This window comes from Cervus elaphus, chromosome 11 (assembly GCF_910594005.1).
Source record: "Cervus elaphus chromosome 11, mCerEla1.1, whole genome shotgun sequence".
NCBI classification, from domain to species: domain Eukaryota; kingdom Metazoa; phylum Chordata; class Mammalia; order Artiodactyla; family Cervidae; genus Cervus; species Cervus elaphus.
Window position 1 is genome coordinate 73,186,423 of NC_057825.1, and position 14,463 is coordinate 73,200,885.

Consider the following 14,463-nt stretch of genomic DNA (forward strand, 5'->3'; position numbering starts at 1 on the left):
AAGCAAATAATAGTCTGCCTGAAACACTTTATGCCGCTTTGCTCATTAAATATGTTTTGAGGACGTTTCATATGTTAGATATTCTAAGCATTGCATTTATTGCAACATTGAAATGTTCATAGAGGAATAAAAAATAAATTTAGGATACTTGTTTGCCATAAATTACAGCACCGCAGTTTAATAAAACTAATAACCTAGATCTGTATATATCTGCATGAATCTGTGTCTATCAGCGTAACAAAACACTGAAACGTAAAAAGCAAATTGCAGTATACTAGAGCATGAAAAGACACATTTGAGGAATATAAAGCAACATTTGTGCTGCTCATGGACACATGAACGTGTACTAAAAATAGAGAAACAAGAACTGGAAGGATACACGTCTAATTCTGGCTTGTGATTGCCTCTAGTGAGAAAACGAAGAAAGGGAAATGAGAAAGAACAAAGAAGCATAAATTTTATTTTTATTTAATTTTTTCAAGTGACTGTGACTGGAAGTTAACATTTATTATCCAGGTAGTAGGGAAAGGGGTGTTAGTTATATTGTTATTTTAGAACGTTTGATATTTTTTCCATGATTAAAAAAACACCTCCTGTTTTCCTGTTTGACGTTTGACTATGAGTATGCCTGGAATTTTAAAGTGAAAGCATGAGCTGGTATATGCACTTTTCAGCCACAGTAATGTAAGAAAAGGATTACAAACTTTTTAAAATGTTGTTTATACTTTTCAGTTGGCTAACAGTCAAGCCCTACTATCCAGCAAACTTGCAGAATTTTAAAAATTATTATTATTAGTTTTCCATGGCACCACCAAGCGGCAGAATTAAATAGTTAAGTGTATTTCTGTAGTTTGTAATGTAATGGAATTTTCAATTATTTAAAAGTAAAATGCCATTGCAGAACTAACATTCCAAAGAAAGAATGTGCTACTGTGGTTAGAGAGCCTATGTACTGACCTGAGAAATTTATATTTCCACTGCTTAATCTAGTTGTTCCGTCTGTTGCAAAAAATTGTTTCCAAATCCCAACTGCTAAATCGAACACATTTCAGAATCTCTTCCTCAAAAGACACCATTAAGTGAGTGAAAAGGCATTTGCAGTATATATATCCAACAAAGGTGTCCCTTATCCAGATATATAAAGAGCTCTGACAAATCAATAAGAAAAAAGACCAGCAACCAGATAGAAAAATGAGCAAGGGACTTCCAACGGGCACTTTACAAAGGAAAATACACAAACGGACCATTAAACGTGCAAAGGGGTGTTAAGTTTCATTAGCAACCAGGAGGAAGTGAAATGAAAACCACAGTGAAATGCCATAAACACCCACACAAACGGCTAATATTTAAAAGATTGACAAGAGTGAATGAGAATATAAAACAAGAAACTATCATAACATGTTGATAAGAGAGCCTTCCCTAGTGGTGCAATGGTTAGGAATCCACCTGCCAATGCAGGGAACATGGGTTAGCTCCCTGCTCTGGGAAGATCCCACATGCCATGAAGCAACTAATCCCGCGCGCCAACTACTGAAGACCATGCTCTAGGGCCTGTCAGCTGCAGCTACTGAGCCCATGAGCTGCAACTACTGAAGCCTGCATGCCTTGAGCCTGTGCTGTACAAGATGAGAAGCCACCGCCACGACAAGACTGCCCACCACAACTAGAGAAAGCCCAAGCGCAGCAGGGAAGACCCAGCACAGCCAAAAATAAAATTTTAAATGTTGGTAGGAATATAACCTGGAAGAGCCACTTAGGAAAAAGCTTGCTATTATCCACTCACCTGAAAAGATACATATTTCAGGATTCAACAATTCTTCTCTTATGTATAGACTCAAAAAATGTGTGCATGTATTCACCAAGAAGATTCACAGCAGTATTATTCATAATAGCCAAAAAAGCTTATCAACGAATAGATAGTTACTAGAAATAACTGTATATTTGTATCATGGAATACTAAACAGCAATGAAAAAAGCTGAAATACAACTGCAATTAACTACTGGATGAATCTCAAAAAATAATACAGAACAAAAGAAACCAGATTCCCCCCAAAATATACTATAAAGCTTCATTTATATATCATTCAAAAAATGGCAGAATTCAACTATAAGATTTAGGATACATGCCTAAGTATTAAAACTAGAAAGAAAATTAAGAAAGTGATAGCCATAAAAGTCAGAAGCTTTATTGTTTTCGGGTGGAAGAGGATGATAACTACTGGAAGAGGCCATGAGATGGGCTTCGGGTAGTACTGGCAATGTTCTATTTATGTGTGATTGTTGCACAGGTGTTAACTTTGTGTTAATTCCTCACGAGGTACATTTTTGTTTTGTGCACTTTTTTTGTATGGATGTTACATTTCACAATAACAGAATTTTAAAATATTTCTGTTAACTCATGTGCTTACCAGTGATGGTTCTCAACTTGTAACCATGATATACTTGTAGGGAGTGGCCTAAATGAAGGTCACTTGGAATTATTATAAATATGCAAACACTGTGATGATCATTAAGGCATTTAACAGCATACTGTTTTAGGAATTTTTTTCAGTTGCAGGTGTCAGGAACTGACTCAAACTATCTTGGCTCCAAAGGAATACTTTCCTAGAAGGATGTGTGGGTAGCTCAGAGAACAGTAGGAAGAAAACAGGAGCTGCAGAGCTCCAGTTCAGAGTTGTTGGCCATTAGTTCAGTGTTAGTGAATCAACAATGTATATTCAATAAGGTGCCTTTAAATAGAAACACACCTAAAACTAAGTTATATGTTGTTTGGTTGACAAAAGTGGGACCAGAGGCTGTCATGATCCTAACCCTGTGTTTTCCCTAGGAGCAGTGCTATTCACTAATTCAGTGGATGTGATGATTTTATAGAATACAACTCTGCAAATAAAGGGAATCAATTGTGTATACATTGAGAGCAGTGTGGATCTTCCTTTGGTCATATGGACAATGACCAGACAGGACACTGGGTTACTTAGATGATATTGTCAGTCTCTGAGTAAACATCATTTCAAGGTACAGTAGAGTCATGTGTTCTCTGTCCTTGCATGCATCTGAACATCAAGAACTTCCTTCAAACTTCAAAGCTCCACCCGCTCTACTTCATAACCTGCTGTGTGCAGCAGCTCTTAGAGCAACATTGGGAGCTCAGCTAGCCCCACTAGCAGCTCCCCATACAGAGAGCTAAGTAAAGATTTTCTCTGGCCTGGTTTCACATTCCTATGGCCAGTCACCACACATGATTATTGAGGTAACGGACAACAAAGAGTGTTTATATGAGTTTATACAAGGAAAGGATTAAAAAAAGAAGATTGTTATTCACTGTTTTCTTCCCAAGCCAATCCATTGTCCACTGTTTCTTACCTCCATTGCTACCATCTCTTGTCTTGATGCCTCAAAAAGCCTTCCAACTGGTCACCCTTCTTCCACCCTTGCACAGCTGCAGTCTTTCCTCCACAGAGCACCCGGTGTGATATGCTGAAGCATAACATTCTTATTAAAACCTTCAAGAACCCACAGAGCACTGGGAACAAAGTCCATATTCCTTACCATGCTACTAAGGCTTTACAAACTCTAGTTGCTGTGACCTTCCCACTTCATGTTCCAAAAGGGCAAATAGCCAAGCCGTGAGCCTTCCTAAGGTCTAGGCTCTAGAATCTGTACCTCACTGCGGCCACATTCTATTGATCAAAGCAAATCGCATGGCCAGACCATCAATCTGGTTGACTAGATTTGAAGGGACTGGAGAAATACACCCTGCCTCTTGATAGAAGGAGGAGGAAGGTCAGTTGTAAAGAGCATGAACAAAGAGAAGCCTGATTCACTGAGGGCCTTATATTAGAACAATCTGCCACCCCTCACCTCCTATACTACCCTTCTTTCTGTTCTTCAAACAGTCTTCAAAAGTTTGTACCTATTTTTTCCCAGTGGCAGAATTTCTCTGTGGGGAGAATTTAGAAGGCTAGCTCTAGTTGGAAGAGGGAACTGAGTAGGAGACACACAGAGATGAGTTTGGACAGTGAACGTGCTGTACGTATTTAGGATGGTTCAAGGGAGCTAAGCCCCAGACACCACCAGCCCTTCCTTGGTGCTGCTGCTCACGATATTTAGCCTGGCCTGTCCCAGAACTGAGTACAGTTGCATCCTTCTCAACATTCAGGTGCTAGCCCACACATTGCCAATTCAGAGAGACATTCTTTGAGCATCTACTTAGATATTTCCCTTCCCCATCTCTCTCTGCTCTGTTTTATTGTCACCATAAAACTTATTGCCATTTGAAATCGCCTGAGGCAAATCAGCAGCTTTCATGAAATCCTCCATATATCTCACCTTTTAGGACACTAAGCAACTTCTCCAGAAGGGTTTGGAGGCCCTGTCTGTGCAGAACTAGTTGCAGACATAACATTCTAGGTTAGACAGAAAAATGGCCTCTCAAAGATATCCATGTTCTTGTCTCTGGCACTTATATTGTATGTATACCTTCAGTTACATAAATTAAGTTTACACGTGAAATTAAGTTTGTTAATCAGCTTTCCAAAGAGATGGGAGCATGAAAAGGAATCAGCCCAACATCACTGGCTGTGAGGATGGAGAAGGAGCCCACAAAGCCAAGGAATGCAGGTGGGCTCTAGAAGCTGGTGAAGGGAAGAAAAAGGATTCTTCCCTGGAGACCACAGCCTCCACAAGGACCACAGCCATGCCACGAGATTGATTTTAGCTCAGTGATACCCCTTTCTGACTAATAACCTCTGAAACTGTGAGATGACAAATTTGTGTTATTTTCAACCACTAAGTTTGGAGAAATTTAACACACCATTAACAGGAAACTAAATAACCTGCATCATTGAGGTAACTCACAGTGCTACACCCAGCTCCTTCCTTCTACTGTGACTCAAGGTCATTGATCATCCATGGGTCAGAGTCATCCCACCCACTCTGTTTCCAGTTCCCAGCCACATGTTGTATATGACCATGGCTACACTGCAGTATTGTGACAGGTAAATCAGTGGTGTGTGGGAGCAGGCTCCTACTAGCTTGAGAGAGCCACTTGTTACATTTTCAGGAGTTGTGAAAATTAGTTACTGAACACAGCCATCACTGAAGATTAAACTGTATGAGCATTAAATAAGTTATATGACAAACATAAATACTCTAAATTCATCACTTTCTTATTTCACTATATTTGCTATATATAACTATTATCTAAGCTCTTAAATTACTTACTTTTACTGTATCTATACAATACTATACAGTGATGTGCTATGCCTACCTTTGCAACTCTGCATTCAGTGACATCATGTTGGTAGCTTGAAACTGGCCATGATGGAGGCTTTACACTGTGGAAACAGGCAGATGCTGCAAATGTGGGCTCCCTCCACTCCACGGTTGGTTACAAGTCTGCCACCTGTGCATAGGACAGACAACACCTAACTTTGGAGTGTTCCCTACAGCTTCAGGGTGCCCTTTTTATTTTTCACAACAAAGACTGGAAACATCCGGGTGAGGCAAGACCCAGGAACTACTGAGGGAAAACTCATCTGCTGGGCTGCTGAGGTCTCACAGAGTCTGGTCTAATTCATCTTTATTTTCCTAATGCAGTGAGCGCTCAAGAAATGACTCCTGGGGACTTCCCTGGTGGTCCAATAGTTAAGAATTTGCCTTGGAATGCAGGGGATGTGGGTTCAGTCCCTGGTCAGGGAACTAAGATCCTATATGCCATAGAGCAACAAATCCCGCATGCTACAACTACTGAAGTCCATGCTCAGAATAACTAGCACTCTTATTTTTTCTATAATTAATAGATTATCATTGTTAGATAATTAACTTAAATCAATAGGAAATGTTTCATAAACATTAGTAGCTACTATCATTACAATGTTAGTAGCTACTATTATTACTTTTAGCTCACAATCTAACCAAGTCCATTGATATGTCAATGTTCTTCTATATTAGGGATCTTTTTTCTTAAAGCCAGGGGAGCAAATTCTTATATTTGCATTTTGAATAGTACTTAATTATAAGAGTTTTTCTTACCTTAGCCTTTTAAAAAGTTTCTAACAATCGGAGCTGAGAAAGCTAAAAGTTACATGTAAAATGAAATTAGAATGTTCCTTCATACCATACATAAAAATAAATTAAAATGGTTTAAAGATCTAAATGTAAGACATGACACCGTGAAACTCCTAGAAGAGAACATAAGTGAAACAGTCTAACATAAATCATGGCAATATTTTCTTAGGTCAGTATACATAAAACTATAACTCATCCATAAAAACAGAATGAAATCCTACCTTTTGCAGTAATGTGGATAGACCTAAATAATATTCTGCTTAATGATATATGTCAGCGAAAGACAAATATAAGTGGTATTACTCATATGTGAAATCTAAAAACTGATACAAATGAATATATATACAAAATAGAAACAGAGTAACAGAAATAGAAAACAAATTTATGGTTGCCAATAGGGAGAGGGAAAGATGGAAGGAGAAATTAGGGGTATGGAATTAACAGATACAAATTATTATACATAAGATGGATAAGCAATAAAAATTTAATGTATACAGCAGAGAATCTAAGATCATGGCATCCAGTCCCATCTGTAAACCACAGCGAATCTAAGATCATGGCATTCGGTCCCATCACATCATGGCAAATAGATGGGGAAACAATGGAAACAGTGAAGGATTTTATTTTGGGGGGGGGCCTCCAAAATCACTACAGATGGTGACTGCAAGCCATGAAATCAAAAGACGCTTGCTCCTTGGAAGAAAAGCTACGACCAACCTAGACAGCTTAGTAAAAAGCAGAGACATCACTTTGCCAGCAAAGGTCTGTCTAGTCAAGGCTTTGGTTTTTCCAGTAGTCATGTATGGATGTGAGAGTTGGACTATAAAGAAAGCTGAGCGCTGAAGAATTGACACTTTTGAACTGTGGTGTTGGAGAAGACTCTTGAGAGTCCCTTGGACAGCAAGGAGATCCGACAAGTCCATCCTAAAGGAAATCAGTCCTGAATATTCATTGGAAGGACTGATGCTGAAGGTGAAACTCCAATACTTTGGCCACCTTATGAGAAGAGCTGACTCATTTGAAAAGACCCTGATGTTGGGAAAGATTGAAGGCAGGAGAAGGGAAAACAGAGGATGAGATAGTTGGATGGCATCACCAACTCGACGGACATGAGTTTGAGTAAGCTCTTGGAGTTGGTGATGGACAGAGAAGCCTGGCGTGCTGCAGTCCATGGGGTCGCAGAGTCGGACACGACTGAGCGACTGAACTGAACTGAACTAACGCCCTATTATTCTAGCAGAGAAGGAGTGCTGGCTCTGCAGAATGGTCCTTTCTGCCTGGTATAATCTCGTGTTGCCAGCAGGGGGCGCGCCCTCACCGAATTTGTTTAGAAAAGATAAAAATCAGAGGACAGTCCAAGTGAGCTGGTTGTGAGTCTTTCCACACGAACCACAGGGTTTGTAGTTGTTTAGGCACGTCTCTAGTGACCTCATCCCACTACACCTGATTCTTTTTGAGGAAACAATTAGCCTGTTTGAACAGAACAGGCAAGGCAAATTAGTAACTGGAAAAGTACTAAGTCATTCTGCAGAACGCGTTGGGACGTCCGGTATTCCCTTGCGGCTTAGAGTTAGGGTGTGGACCCTTCCTCCTCACCTGATGGCTGGGAAGGCAGACAAGTCACCCCTCTGCACAGGGCGCAGCCCCTCCTTTGTTCTGGGTAGGCTGGGCGGGCAGAGCGAAAACAAAGCTGGCCTTCGTGGACAGGGCTTCCGTGGAAAGACATGGGACCTCTCTGGCAGCCTCCCGAGCCAGGAGATGCAGCCGTTGTAAGCCTCTGTGCTGGAGAGGAGCCGAAGAGGTGGTGCCGTGTGTTCTACAAGCCCCGGAAGCAGATTCTCCAGCACATCCTGGGCACTGCCGTTCCTTCCAGCCACGTTCCAAGAGACCAGTGGCTTCAAGGCCACATTCCTGCCCCTTGTGCAAGGCCCCAGAGGACAAGGGACTTGAGGGAGAGGATGAGAAAAGGAGGGCTGACTCTCTCTCAACTGCAGGCCTTCCCAACACAGCCATCAGCAGAGGGGTGTCCCCAGTGAGAAGAGGAATCAGTGTCGGAATTACATTCTGGTCACCATTCACTTATACTTTATACCTTATTCACTTATACCTCCATGGGTTCATTGAGGGGGTTTCCCAAGTAGCACTAGTGGTAAAGAATCCGCCTGCCAGTGCAGGAAATGCAAGATACACAGGTTCAATCCCTGAGTCAGGAAGAGCCCCTGGAACAGGAAATGGCAACCCACTCCAGTTCACTGATATCAGTGGGGGTGGTGTGTGCCAGGCACTGGGACAGGTGTTGGAAGTACCTCTAAGAGCCCGCCAACAGCCATCTGCTGGGGGAGGCAGATCATAAAATCATAAGGATACAGCATAAGCTCTTCAGTTCAGTTGTGTCTGACTCTTTGTGACCCCGTGGACTGCAGCATGCCAAGCCTCTCTGTCCATCACCAACTCCAGGAGTTTACTCAATCAAACTCATGTCCATTGAGTCGGTGATGCCATCCAACCATCTCATCCTCTGTCGTCCCCTTCCCCTCCTGCCTTCAATCTTTCCCAGCATCAGGGTCTCTCAAATGAGTCAGTTCTTTGCATCAGGTGGCCAAAGTATTGGAGTTTCAGCTTCAGCATCAGTTCTTCCGATGAATATTCAGGACTGATTTCCTTTAGGATGGACTGGTTGGATCTCCTTGCAGCCCAAGGGACTCTCAAGAGTCTTCTCCAACACCACAGTTCAAAAGCATCAATTCTTTAGCACTCAGCTTTCTTTATAGTCCAACTCTCACATCCATACATGACTACTGGAAAAACCATAGCTTTGACTAGATGGACCTTTGTTGTCTCTGCTTTTTAATATGCTGTCTAGGTTGGTCATAACTTTTCCTCCAAGGAGCAAGCGTCTTTTAATTTCATGGTTGCAGTCACCATCTGCAGTGATTTTGGAGCCCCCAAAAATAAAGTCTGTCACTGTTTCCACTGTTTCCCCATCTATTTGCCATGAAGTGATGGGACCAGAAGTCATGATCTTAGTTTTCTGAATGTTGAGTTTTAAGCCACAAGTATTATACAATGAGGCTCTGAAGTAACACAGAGGAAAAGAATCTAGACCTTTTGTGAATGGAGATGAGGAAAGTACTGAGATTAGGGAAGGTTTACAGAAGAGGTGGGCATTTGGAGATTCAGTCAGCCAGTAAGCCAATAAATGCTTACTAAGGGTCTCGTGTGTCAGACACTGTTTCGGGCACTGGAACGCACAAGGAAAGAAATGGTCCCAAACCCATACTCTTGTAGAGGCGGCGTTGTGGTGGGAGACGCAGAGCATGTGTAAATATTAGTGAACATGATCAGTATCTACAGGTTAGAATGGAAGGAACACAGGGCAGCTGGGGAGGGGGTGGAGTTTATGGTGAGGGGGTCAGGTGAGCTTCCCTGAGAAAGCGCGATTTGAGCAAGGACTTCCAGAAGAGCAGGAATAAGGCACCCTTCCCCTGGGTCTCTGCGGGGAGTGTTCCAAGCACTGGGAGCAGGCAGGGCCAGTCCCTGGAAGAGAGCGTGTCCTGGAAGGCGAGGAGGCCCATGTGCCTGGAGCAAAGCGGAGGGACTTGGAGAAGGAATCAGTTTCCAGGGGGGCTTGCAGGCAGTGGTGACAAGTTTGACTTTTACTCTGAGAGAAATGGGTCACCATTGGAGCAATGGTGTGCTGGTAAATTGAGTCTCAAAAAAAGAAACGCTTTTTTTTTTTTTAGTTCAGTTCAGTTCAGTCGCTCAGTTGTGTCCGACTCTTTGCGACCCCATGAATCGCAGCACGCCAGGCCTCCCTGTCCATCACCAGCTCCTGGAGTTCACTCGAACTCATGTCCATCGAGTCGGTGATGCCATCCAGCCATCTCATCCTCTGTTGTCCCCTTCTCCTCCTGCCCCCAATCCCTCCCAGCATCAAGGTCTTTTCCAATGAGTCAACTCTTCGCATGAGGTGGCCAAAGTATTGGAGTTTCAGCTTCAGCATCAGTCCTTCCAATGAACACCCAGGACTGATCTCCTTTAGGACGGACTGGTTGGATCTCCTTGCAGCATCAGCCAATTTCTGTGGTATAAATACTTCCACCATGGCTTATTCTCAGCTACCAATGTGACACCACTGAACACAGTAGAGAAGGCATGTGAGGGTGCGACCAGCTGGGACCAGCTCTTCCAGCCCACCATTGCTTTGGAGGGTTTTGAGAAAAGTGTGACATGATCTGACTTGTGTCTTAACAAAGTCACTCTGGCTGTATTGAGAGCAATCATGGGTGGGTGGGAGGGCAAAGGAAAAAGCAAGGGGCCACATTGGAAGCTAGTGCCAAGGTCAAGCTGAGAGGACAGCAGAGACTGTGAGTCCTGGACAGATTGTGGGTGTATTCTGAAGGAGGTATATTGAAATCCACCTGGTTCCTTGGTTGACTGGATGTGGGGTGCGAGAGAAAGAAAGCAAAACAGGATGGCACTGAGGTTTAGTGGAAGGTTTGGGGGTAATGAGAGGAAAGGCATTCCCACAGGGAACAGCCTGTGAGAGTCATGTTGTAAGCACATGTTGTATTTGGGGGGAAAAAAAAAAGGAAGGGGTGTGGTTAGTGAGCCAGTTATATGCACAGAAGCTGTGTTAAGGGCTGGACAGAAGGGTGCCCCCCACCAGAGAGAGCCAGGACTCAGGCTGTAGCCAGGGCAGAGCCCCTAATGGGATTTTAGCAGAGAAGTATGTGCCTAGGTTCATAATAAGAAGAAATAACTAAAGAATCCAGAGGCAGTGAGACCAGTTAGGAGGCTGCAGCATTGATCAGCACAGCAGAGAGCTGGCGTCTCACCTGGACAGTGATGGTGAGGCTGGAGGGAGGGGGAGGGGAGAGGAGGGAGGGGGAGGGGAGAGAAGGGAGGGGAGAGGAGGGAGGAGGAGGGGAGAGGAGGGAGGAGGAGGGGAGAGGAGGGAAGGCCTGGCGCCGGCTCCAAAGCCATCCTTGCACGTGGACCACAGAGCACCATGGGCATGTCCTACCTGTTTGTTCAGTAAGTGAACTGATCAGCCAACTGACGTGAGTCTTATCTTTACAAACCTCCTCCCAGTCCCCCACTCATCTCCCAGCCAAAGATATCTTTTCCAGAGGACAAATGAATTTATTATATTAGAAATGTAGCTTCAATGCACATGCCTCTCTGAGAGGGTTGGGAAATTCTCAGCGTCAATCCAAGGGGTGACTGCATGGGTACTCCTTAGGCCGTACAAGGCAGGTTGCACACTCAGCTGGGTGTGTGTCCATACCTATGGGTTGGCCATGATTCACTCCACCACATAATTGACAGAACACAGAGCCCTTCCTTAGACCAAGCCCTTGTTTCCAGAAGAGAAAAGAGGCCAGGAGTATTGGGTGAGGACGGAATGTGTAGACAAAACACAAGGGACTATAACTTTACCCATTTGTTTGCTGTTGAAAATTCATGTGGCCAGGGTTATCTGTAACATCCACATCTTTCACCTGACGTCACACCTTAGATAAGGTGTGTGTGATGGGAGGAGAAAGGACAGGTCAGGACTCGGTGACTGACTCAGCAACACAAGACAAACTGGCCTGAAACTTCTGAAAGTTGCGCCTTAACAAGGCTGTGTAGGGTCACCCCAAGGCATCATTGTTTTTATAGCACTGTAAAAGCTCCGTCATTAGCAATCTGGTCCATCTACCTGGGAGGAAGCTGACTTTTCCATCCTTCAAATCTCTTCCCACCCCACAGATAGCTTCTCCTCCATGCACAGGGCACACGCATATCCCTTCCACAAGGCATGTACCCCTTCCACAATATGTGCAGCTACAGACCTGTAGACTGTTCTGGACGGATCAGCAGCCCAAAGCCTGCCTGCTCCACAGAACCAATGATTACTTTCTCAGTGACAGTTGGGCGTTGTTTTTTATTCTAGTAAGCTTTGTTTTCGTAGTTAGCCTGCAAGTGTGGGTTCAGAGCTGGACTCCCAGAGGCTCTTGGGGGTATTTTCTCTTCTCAGACAATGACCTGCACCCCAGGAAGGAAAGAGTGGGTGCCACCTTTCACGCTCAGACTGTGAGGAATGTATCCATTTGTCTCTACTAGAGTTGGTTTCTCCGAAGAGGACCAGAAGAGTGTGCATGTGTGTGTGCGTGTGTGTGTTTCTGTGTGCACACATGCCTGAATGTAGGTGTATGTCTATTTTTGAGAGAATAAACATATTGTTGTTTTTGTTGTCATTTCGTTGCTAAGTTATGTCTGACTCTTTGTGACCCCCATGGACTGTAGCCCGCCAGGCTCCTCTGACTATGGGATCTCCCAGGAAGGATACTGAAGTGGGTTGCCATTTCCTACTCCAGCGGATCTTCCCAACCCAGGGATCCAACCTGTGTCCCCTGTTTGGCAGGTGGATTCTGCACCACTGAGCCACTTAGGAAGCCCATAAACATGTTAATAATGATATTATTAATTATTATTAACTATGTTATTAACTATTAATAACTATGTTACTTTAACTATGTTAGATTCCCATTGGGCACCAAGAACTTAATACTCTCATTGAATCTTCACAACCCAGTGAGGAAAATGTTATTATAGAACCTCTGATGAATCAATCTGTTGCAAGCTAGTCTTGGGAATGACATAAGACTTTCTGATGCATTTTCTCTTTGGAGATGTTTGAAGATTTTTACAGCAAGGTCAATTTGTTTCCCACTTAACCACTTTTGTAGGACTACACTGCCTATAATTCAGGCTAAGTTATGCATGATTACCAAGTTTAATAAGAAAACAATAATGTATTTCAGGATTTCAACATTTTTAATGAGTGGTAGTATTATTTGTGAACAGTTCTAAGTCAAGTGATTTTATTAAATGAAAATGCTCACTTAAGTAACTGTTAGATCATGAAGAATAAATCTTGAGCCAAAAGTAAAATAATAATATTCATGACAAATGGGTATTCAGTGTTCTTTGATAACTTGCTCTAAACATTTCCTTAAGGACACAAGTTGTTAAGTGCCTCAGTTGCTATACTGATACTCCGAGAAGTAAAGAGACTTGCTCAAGGTCACACAAGCTCAGTCTCTGGATGCCCTTTTTCGGCCTCTGGCTGGACAGAGAAAGTCATGAGTGAAATACAGATGTCCCTGCTCTCCATGTGGGCACAAGCTGGGGGCTGGGATCCTTTCCATTCAGGTTGGAAATCCCCAGGAAACAGTCATCATAAACCAATCGTAGGCCAAAAGCAAAAGAGGATACATCTTTCAAAAGAAAATGCTATTCCAGAGCTCACACTGGTGACATTACTGACTGATCCTCACTTCCTTTCTGGATCTGAGAGCATTTCAAAACAAAGGGTTTTCTAAGAATGAAGATTCCAAAATGTACCTGGAAAAGAGCCCCAGACAGTCATGGGGTGGTCATCAGGCAAACATCACTCACCCCATCCTCAGAAATGATGACACCTTTGCCTGCATTTGGGTTCTGTCGTCCTGGCAATGTCATCTCTAAACAGGTCTCCTTCCAGACACCCCCGAAAGAAGATGGCCAAAGGGCGGGGTCAGAAGTTTTGATTAGATATAGCTCAGCCTGAAGTGCAAGGTGGTTAGGATTTGTCTGGGGAAAGGGTAAAGATTTTCACTGCCCTGAAAAAAATGCTTAAATTTGTTGGTTTTATATCCGTTTTCACTCCTATAAGGTTCAAAGAAGCAGGCATAGCCCCTGGCATAGCCCTACCCACAGAGGAGGCAATCAAGCCACAGTTGTGATTAGATGGAATGAAGTGACATGACTTTAAGGATGTCATAACATTTTTTTCCTCAATTGTTTTTACAGGTGAGGAAACAGACCCAGAAAGGTTAAATTACTTGCCCAAAGCAGCTTCACCACCTAGCCCAGTCCCAGAGCTTCTGAGCATCACCTGGTGCAGAAGATCCCACTGTCCTGCAGTATACACACGGGTCTCCTCACCTCGCTCTGCCCGGGCCAGGCTGCATAGGAGACACCGCCTCTCTGTGTCTCCCTCTTGGCACGAGACGAAATCAGGTGGTCCCATTCTTCCTGTTCCACTCTGCCAAGTTTATCTGAACATATTTCCTCTCCACAAAGCCAGCTCGTCAATTATCTGCTCCAGTTAAGGCGTGTGAGATGTGGTTAATTCAGTCACTCCAGTGGGGTGACCGGGGTGAACAGTGGGCTGGCCCTGCTGGCTGCAAGTCCCCCGATGCCCCTGGCCGTGCTGCTTCCCCTGGCATTCTTCCTACCCCCAGATGGCCTCTGCGGTTTCTTCCTCTCCCCGTTCCTTCCTTTCTGAGTCCCTGGAGTTCCAGAACTGTGCCTTGCCCTGGCTCCTCCCCTATCAATGGACAGCTCTGTCCTAATTTTGTG